We start from the raw sequence: 9,917 nt of genomic DNA, 5'->3' as shown, positions 1-9,917 counted from the left end.
TACAACAACAGTTTTCTAGCAAGTTCGGGCAAGGCCCCATTCGAAATTCTGTATGGCAGGAAGTGCCGTACTCCACTCAACTGGTCTGAAACCGGTGAACGTCAACTTCTGGGAAATGACTTAATCACAGAGGCAGAGGAAATGTGCAAAGTCATTCGTGATAACCTCAAAGCAGCGCAATCGCGCCAGAAGGGCTACTATGATATTTAGCACCGTGATTTGGCTTTCGAGATCGGAGATCATGTTTACCTCCACGTCTCTCCAATGAAAGGTACTCGTCGCTTCGGTATCAAAGGGAAGCTTGCCCCTAGATACGTGGGTCCTTTCAAGATCGTCAGCAAGAGAGGCGACCTCGCCTATCAACTCGAGCTTCCTTCAAACTTTGCAAATGTGCACGACGTGTTCCATGTTTCTCAGCTCCGTAAGTGCTTCAAGACTCCTGACCGCACTGTCAACTTCGAAGACATTGATCTCCAAGAAGATCTCTCTTATCGTGAGCACCCCATTGCTATTCTTGAAGAGACTGAACGCAAGACTCGCAATAAGTCAATAAAATTCCTCAAAGTCAAGTGGTCACACCATTCCGACCGTGAAGCCACCTTGGAACGCGAGGATCACCTCCGTTCTGAGTACCCGGCGTTCTTCCAGTCCTAGATCTCGGGACGAGATCCTTTCATAGTGGTGGAGTGTTGTAACGCCCCGGACGTAATTTACCTAATATGTACTCCAACTCTTGTCGTTTCCGGCGCTAAGTTATTTTATTTCCTCGGGTTCGGGTTTTTGTCTCCGTGTGTTGTTGTCGTTGTCATGCATCTCATATCATGTCATCATGTGCATTGCATTTGCATCCGTGTTCGTGTCAGGCATTCGAGCATTTTCCCCGTTGTCCGTTTTGCATTTCGGCGCTCCTATCTCCTCCGGTGGTCATTTCTACCTTCTTTTCATGTGTGGGGGTTAAACATTTCTGGATTGGACCGAGACTTGCCAAGCGGCCTTGGTTTACTATCGGTAGACCGCCTGTCAAGTTTGGTACCATTTGGACTTTGTTTGATACTCGAACGGTTAACCGAGGGACCGAGAAGGCCTCGTGTGTGTTGCAGCCCAACACCCCTCCAATTTGGCCCAAGGCCCACCAAAACCCTCTCCATCATCTAGAGCATTCGATCATGATCGCGTGGCCGAAAACCGCACCTCATTTGGACTCTCCTAGCTCCCTCTATGCCTATATATAGATCTGTCACATCCCTAGCTTCTGGTGCTGCCTGGTGTTTGCATCATGTCTAAATTTCTGAAATTTGAACTGAGGAAATTTGGAAGCCTCAAAGATTTAAATAAAAGAGGGGCAAAAACCCTAGAAATCTCATTCATTGCTCCAAAGTGCTCTTCTTAAATGTTTGATAATTTTTGGTAAGGGTTCTGGTCCCAACCAAAATATTGAACATTTTTAAGGATTTATTTTTGGGACTTTGGATTTAATTCATTAGCTATTTGAATTTGAATTATATTCATATAATTAGAATATAATTTCAAATACCCCTGAAATATTTTATAAGCTTTTGGAAAAGTCCTTAAGCAGCATAAATATTTTCAGAGGAGTTTTGGCATTGTTTGAATTATTTTCAAATTCAAAACAGTGGCAAAACAGATTAAATAAAAGAAAAACAGAACAGAAATAAAAAAGGAACAGAAGCCTACCTGGGCCACTTACCTGCAGCCACCTAGCGCCCCACCTGGTGGCCCAGCAGAAGCCGGCCCAGCCCACCACTGCAGCCCTCTGTCGTCTTCCTCCCCTCGCCCCGAAGCAGCTGCGTGCTCGCACGCGCACGGCCGCGCGGCCACCTCCTGCTTGCCGACGAGCCCCTGGCCGCGTGGACGACTCCCGCAGGCCGTCCCGATCCCGCTGACCGTTTCGCTCACTCTCCCCCCTCGACCCTCCCTCCTCTGCTCCCTCTCTCCCGCCTGGACCGAACGGAGCCGCCGTCACCGACGAGCTCCCTCGCGGCCACAGCCACCCCCTCGCTCCCTCTCCACACCCCTGAGCTCCGTCCCGACCCCATGAAGCTCCACCACGACGCATGCGACGCCGGGTGCCCTGTAGCCACGCCATCACCGCCATCTTCATCGCCACGGCCGGCAATCGCCACCGTTCGATTCGCCGCCGACAGGACGTCCCCGAGCCCACTCAGCGTCTCGTCCGACTCCCCGTGAGCTCCTCTTCTCTTCCCCTCACTCCCCGCACCTGATTTCGTCCCCTAGCTCCATCTTCCACCACGGCCGAAGCTCGCCGCCGCCGTGCCTCGTCGCCGTCGTGGCCAGAGCCACTGTGGCTCGAAGCCGGGCACACCATCGTGCTCCACACCTCACCAGGAGCACGTAGCACGCACCAACGCCTCCCCTAGCGCCCTGCATCGCCTAACCCGCCGTTGGCCGAACTCCGGCCACCGCTCACGAGCTCGCCGTCGTCGGTACCGGCCACCACAGGCACGGCCACCACCACCATTCGATGCGCACCAGCAAGGGCTCTCCAACGAGCCCAAGCACAGCCTCGCCCGTGCCCTGTAGCGCATTTCCGGCTCGCGCCGCCCTCTCGGGCCTCGCCGGCGTCATGTCGCCGGTGGGTTTGACCCCACTGACCCGGGATTTGACCCTGCTAATTAACCCTGTGACACTGACAGCAGGGCCCCACCTGCTAATTAATCCTAGATTAGTTTCTGTTTAGTTTTTAACTAATCCTAGTGGCCCCACGCGTCAGCTTTGACTAAGCTGACGTGGCTGTTGACTGGGCCCACATGTCAGCGACACTAATCAGCCCCAGTCACTGACCAGTGGACCCCACTGGTCAGGTTTGACCTGAACCTGCCCTGTTGACCTGATGACGTCAAGGTGATGTCATGCTGACGCATTAAATGATTTTCTGGATTTAAAATAAATCAGAAAATCCAGAAAATAGCTAAAACTTCTAAAAATCATAGAAAATTAACCGTAACTCCAAATTAAATAATTTATATATGAAAAATTATCAGAAAAATTCAAGGAATCCATCTGTACCATTTTCATGCATGTTAGAACAACTTATAGCTGCTGTTTAGCACAAATCAATTAAATGGCATTTGAATAATCACATATGGAGTTTAAATTTGAATCTTGGATTCAAACCAACTTCATTTAATCTGTCGCTAGTTGCATTAGCCCAAAACACATTCATATTGCCATGTCATAGCATGCATCATATTGTGCATTGCATTGATCGTGTTTTTCTGTATTTGCCGGTAATTGTCCCCTCTCGATAGACGTGTACCGATGATGTGATCGTTGACACTGATGAAGACCCAATGTTATCTTCAGAAGTGCCAGGCAAGCAAAACCCCCTTGTTCATTCCGATACAATCCTAATCTCTCGCTCCTGCTCTCTTTTACTGCATTAGGACAATATCAATTCATCTGTTACTTGCTGCGGTAGCTGAACCCCTTTATCCTCTGCATGACCTGTCATTCCACAGTAATTAGATGAAACCCACTAGCATGAGTAGGAGTTGTTTGAGCCCTGATGTGCCTACTCATTCATGCTTGTTTGTCATGCCTGCTACTGCTTAGAGTTGAGTCAGGTCTGATTCATCAGGGATGAATCAGAGGCGTGTGAACATGTCCTACTGTGTGTGAGCTAAGTGTGTGAACACGATTTGGTAAAGGTAGCGGTGAGAGGCCATGTAGGAGTACATGGTGGGTTGTCTCATTGCAGCCGTCCTCAGGAACTGAGTTCTGTGTTTGTGATCCATGATTCAGCTACTACCACGCATTGGGCCCGAAACCAATGGACCCTCTCGGCTTCTTGATCACCCTTGTCCTCTGTCCAGGAGTTGCAAGTAGTTTCTGGTGTTTGTAGTATGCTGGAGGCCGTGCGCAGCGCTGACCGTAGGGGTGGGCTGTGATGCGGTAGGCACGTGGCCGGGTAAACCGGGCGCCCGTTTGGTGTCACGGAACCCTGTTCACATCGTTTGGGGCTGTGAGTGAAACTCCGGCCGGATCTCCTCATGGATGGAACCCGAATAGGCGATAAACCTGGACTAGAGACTTAGGTGATTAGGTAGGTCGTGGTCGACACCCACGTTGGGCTTCCACTTGAAGGTTGCCGAGTACATGTCATGTAAACGGCGGTAAGTGGTGAGAGCGTGTGTGAAGAAGTACACCCCTGCAGGGTTAACCTAATCTATTCGAATAGCCGTGTCCGCGGAAAAGGACTTCTGGGTTGCTTATATCAGTTCATAGACAAGTGAAAGTGGATACTCTAAAATATGCAAGATAAGCGTGAGTGCTATGGATGGCGTTCTCGTAGGGAGACGGGAGCGGTTCCATAGTGGTGTATTGGTTGGTGAATATGTGGACTCGTGTGCGCCACCTCAAAAGAGTTACTCGCAGTCGTAGTTCAGGATAGCCACCGAGTCAAAGCTGGCTTGCTGCAGTTAAACCCCACCACCCCTTTGTTGATAATGATGCATATGTAGATAGTTCTGATGTAAGTCTTGCTGGGTACATTTGTACTCACGTTTGCCTATTTTATGTTTTTGCAGAGAGACTTCAGTCTCACTAGTAATTCCGCGTGGTCTTCGACATTTAGCTTGTTACCTCAGCTACGATCTTGAGCCCTCGGCAGGATCTGGTAGATAGTCAGGCTTCTCAGCCTTTTTCATTTATAGATGTCTGTACTCAGACATGATAGCTTCCGCTTGTGCTTTGATTTGTATGCTCTGAATGTTGGGTCGTGAGACCCCTGTTTGTAATATCTCGCTCCTCGAAGCCTATTGAATAAATACTTGAGTTGTATAGTCATTTTGTGATGCCATGTTGTATTGCACATATCGAGCATATTGTGTGTATGTTATTGAAATGCTTGGTATGTGTGGGATCTGACTATCTAGTTGTTTATCTTTAGTAGCCTCTCTTACCGGGAAATGTCTCCTAGTGTTTCCATTGAGCCTTGGTAGCTTGCTACTGCTCCGGAACACTTAGGCTGGCCGGCATGTGTCCTTCTTCGTTCCTGTGTCTGTCCCTTCGGGGAAATGTCACGCGATGAATACCGGAGTCCTGTTAGCCCGCTATAGCCCGGTTCACCGGAGTCCTGCTAGCCCAGTGCTACAGCCTGGATTCACTCGCTGATGACCGACACGTTCGATGTTGGGTCATGGATGCCTGTCCCTGTAAGTTTGTGCCACTTTGGGTTTACGACTAGCCATGTCAGCCCGGGCTCCTTACCATATGGATGCTAGCGACACTACCATATACGTGTGCCAAAAGACGCAAACGGTCCCGGGCAAAGGTAAGACGACACCCGTGTGAATACCGTGCGTGAGGCCGCAAAGTGATATGAGGTGTTACATGCTAGATCGATGTGGCATCGAGTCGGGGTCCTGACAGCGTTGGTATCAGAGCTTGACTGCCTGTAGGATTACCAAGCCAAACTGGTCGAAGTTGAGTCTAGAAATTCTTTAGTTATATAAGGGAATTGATTGTGGGATGGAATGTAAGGCTATTTTTACTCCTTATACCTTATGCCTTCTGATCTGAGTCATCTTATCTTTCCTGCGGGGATTAAGAACTAGGCCATCTCTTCTTTCTATCAGGATCACGTGTTACTAATCCGTAGACTTATAGATTGTTGGATTTAAGCTTGAGTTCAGTTTCTATTACTTCCGTATGTTAATTGTTAATCTCGAAACCGTGATATTGTGCTTCTGAGTGGTTATGCCACCATTTTTGTGAATGTCTCAAGTCTTTTCTGAGCATTTACAGCCGTTATGCTGTCCAAGTCATCCCAGGTTTCTAAAATAGTCGGATGCATTTGCAAATCCCTTCCTTCTGTTTCCAATGTGCCTTTGGTCAGATTAATCACACAAATCAGTGAGTTGAGGTACTTTATTGCCTTGACATATATGTTGGAGCTGGTATTATGACCCTAGGTGTCTTAGGGGATCATCTAGTAATTTAGCCATGATTTGTGTCCCAGTGTGATGATTCTGGCCATCATTCTTGTAAGCATCCCGTGATGCCACTTAGTTAGTAGGCATTTCACTTCTGGGTTTTGAACCCGAGATTCACTCTATTTACTTCATGTAGATAGTGTTTGCTAGTTCCTTTAGGTTATTAGTAACCTTTGCGATAGTCCTTGAAGTCCGTGGTATCTTCTTCTTCCAAATACCATGAACTACTTATGGCAGAAGTTCCTCGTTGAACTGAAATATCACAACAGGATTATTCTTGAGGAGTTCTCCATTCATAAATCGTGACTCTGCCAGTTCTACCTTTCTGCATGGGTTATCCGGAAGAAATATGTTGAACTTGGTTCGACATGCTAAACCATGCATCCACAACTCAGAAAATCGTATGTTCCTTTGAGTTGTCCATCTTTAGTTGTTTTCTGGCCCTTGTATATCAATTGATATTCAGGAGTAGTTATGCATCCGTGTTCATTGTTGCCACTGCTCTTGTGGTCTGTCAAGCCATTCCATTCAGGATGAATAGGAGAAACAAACTCTAGAACCTCATCCATATCTAGGATTGGGTCAAAGCAATTGTATTCCGTAGATCAAGTTGCAATCCAGCTTCTGGTCTGTTCTACCTTGAAGTATTACCATCTTGATATCAGGAATATCATGGGAATTGCACACCATCTTATAAATTCTTGACGCAGTAATACTTCTTATCATCATTGATAATTTCTCGGTTTCCGTGTTATTATAACCGGAATGCCGGCAAGCGAATCGTGGTGTGTGAAATCAATACTCCTAGCAACTCCGTTGCTTGGTAGTTAAATGGACAATAACGTCATCCTTAGCGAGTTGACTATTGAATCATCACCCTAAGGTTGATTGTGCTATCTAGTCCATTCTCCTGGTGCACTCCTCGATTGATGAGATAGGATTTTGTTAAGTCCTCGCTCATTTGATCATATTGTCTTGCCCTGAAAAGCAAGATTGTTCTTGAGCTTAGTAACATATCGGTGGTTCGTGATTTTCCGTATATCTTCTCGGAAGTATTACCAGGTTGTCACCTGACCGCTATGTTGAGTCCGTGATCAAGATGGTCTCCTGAAAACCACCTCTTCTCCAAGAATCTGTGTGGGATACCCCTGAGCTAGTTGGTCAAGCTAAACAACAACTTGGAGAGTTGGAAGATAAAAGCTTGCCCAACTTAGTTCATTTCTCAAAAGGGATATCTTGTGGTTGTGTGTGTTGAAGAAAGATGATATCTTTATTGGTTGATCCTCGTGATCAATTGTTGGATCTATCATCTTACCTAAACCTTTGATTGAGTATGGGCTATCGTCAAATCAAATCAGAACCAACGATATTCGTAATGTTGTCTTACTCGTGGTTTTTCCTCGAGCATACACCATTATATTCTTTGGTCTGACCAATGCTATCACCGTGTTCACTTAACTATGGGATTCCTTTTAAAAAGGGAACCCGGATGAATTGTTGTTGAGCCCATTGACAACATCCTTATCTCCTCCATGATTTTGTTGAACATTAAGCTATTGTTGGAAACTTTGTAAACAATGCCTTCGAGTTCCGTCTCTAAGGTATATGTTTGGATGGAAGAAGTGACTTCCTTTGATTCACGTGCATTTGATGTAAGTTGCCGCCATGAATTCGAGAAAGCATGTTTTACCTCCTCTGGAACCATCCAAAGTCCGTTATGCACGTGCGAAGTATTCTGTGGTTTGATAGACTGATCATCTTCATTCCATATGTGTATCCTAGCACACCAAGCCACTGACTGATTTGTTCTAGGAGAAGGAGTTCTTTTTAAGAGCTAACCCGGGCTTAATCAAGAACTTTGATATCCTCGATGATGGTTCCCAACCAGAACTCGGTAGTGTTTATTATAAGACTACCATGTGGTCGTGCTTGTCTGGGACAACATGTTCACATGTTTGTAGCGGAACCAGCTCATGTTTTGGAGCTTGCTATCGTAGTTCATTTCCCGAGAATCTCGCAACGTCATCTCGTCGATTTGTGTTGCAAACTTTCATTTTTCTTCCTAGACTCGATGAGTCTGGAATATCCTGACACCAACCAGATCTGAATCTCAGGCAGATATGATAGTTGGAACATTTCCCAAGAACTTTAATATTGGTCTCGCGATAACCGGTAAAGTGGATGTCATGGCCAACACACCCAGCCGGAAGACCTGTTATTATAATATCTTGTTTGAGGAAGTTAGCCACCTCCCCATAAGGATTTCATAGGAATTACCTCCGTAACTGTTCCTTATGGATTCTATTGCTCCCGAAGTCCGACCTTTACTTGATGTTCTAGTTATCAAACCATATCTATGGGTGGATTACGCTAGCACATCAAGGAGAACATTAGAAGCGGAGTGCTAAATGTCTCTCGGTCGATCATCCAGATTTTGTTTCCTTGGCCTCGCTAGGGTGAAATCTGAGTTGATGTTATCTTCCTATGCATCTGCATCGTCCATCGTTGTTCATCATGGTGGTATGTTGTGTTGCCAGGATCCTTGACACGGATGTTGGTAAAACCTTGATGAATATGGAAATGCTCAAGTTCTTGAGAGCACGCACAAGCGCTAGGTGTTATCATCGGCACTAACTGGGTTTGCTCTCAGTTTCCTCGGCAATGCTATGACCTTTTCAAACAGTGAATTCACTCTCTATTATTGGGTTCTTCCCCAGTTACCAGAATCATTCCCAGCATTTGCATTTTGTTCCCAGCTTGCACCGCCAATGTGCCATTCTACCATGGGTCTCTTCCATTTCCGGTGATAAGCAAAAATCACCCATTACGTTGTCTTCAACAAGGTAATCCACATCATCCAAGTTTGAGTATGCCATTCTACCGAACCCCTCTAAATGATCGATTATGATTTGCCTTAAGCTAGTATAAGAGTTTCAATGATCTCTGAATCAAAGGTAATTCTTTTTGCCACTTAGGGTAATAATCTACGAATCACCCTCCTCCAGGATGTTTCGTCGTGGTATCATGGCAACTCAACTCCTTGCTACGTTGACAATCGTTTACCACCTTCTTAAGTGTGGAATTGTTGTCTACCTAGTGAACCCTCGTCATCCGTTCTCTCCACCCCTCTTGATGTGTATCTCGTGTCTCAACCCGAGAGATGGTTCTATGTCTCATTCCGTGAGTTAATCCTGAGTTGTTCGATCTTCGAGAAGATCGACCCTTCTAGAGTCTCCTTCTTCTCTCCATGTCATGTTGGCAGGATTTCTCAGAGCAAGACTTCGAGACAATGATGGTGAACGAATCAACATTCAATTGAAGTGCAACCTGGATCGTGAAGATTGCGCTAGTTTACGTTCCCCCTTTATCTTACCCTACGTTTGAATCTCGAGACGAGATTCTTGTTTAGTGGGGGTGAGTTGTCACATCCCTAGCTTCTGGTGCTGCCTGGTGTTTGCATCATGTCTAAATTTCTGAAATTTGAACTGAGGAAATTTGGAAGCCTCAAAGATTTAAATAAAAGAGGGGCAAAAACCCTAGAAATCTCATTCATTGCTCCAAAGTGCTCTTCTTAAATGTTTGATAATTTTTGGTAAGGGTTCTGGTCCCAACCAAAATATTGAACATTTTTAAGGATTTATTTTTGGGACTTTGGATTTAATTCATTAGCTATTTGAATTTGAATTATATTCATATAATTAGAATATAATTTCAAATACCCCTGAAATATTTTATAAGCTTTTGGAAAAGTCCTTAAGCAGCATAAATATTTTCAGAGGAGTTTTGGCATTGTTTGAATTATTTTCAAATTCAAAACAGTGGCAAAACAGATTAAATAAAAGAAAAACAGAACAGAAATAAAAAAGGAACAGAAGCCTACCTGGGCCACTTACCTGCAGCCACCTAGCGCCCCACCTGGTGGCCCAGCAGAAGCCGGCCCAG

Source organism: Triticum dicoccoides, chromosome 6A (genome assembly GCF_002162155.2).
Source record: "Triticum dicoccoides isolate Atlit2015 ecotype Zavitan chromosome 6A, WEW_v2.0, whole genome shotgun sequence".
In the NCBI taxonomy this organism is placed as follows: Eukaryota; Viridiplantae; Streptophyta; class Magnoliopsida; order Poales; family Poaceae; genus Triticum; species Triticum dicoccoides.
Note: the sequence above shows the minus strand (reverse complement) of the source record.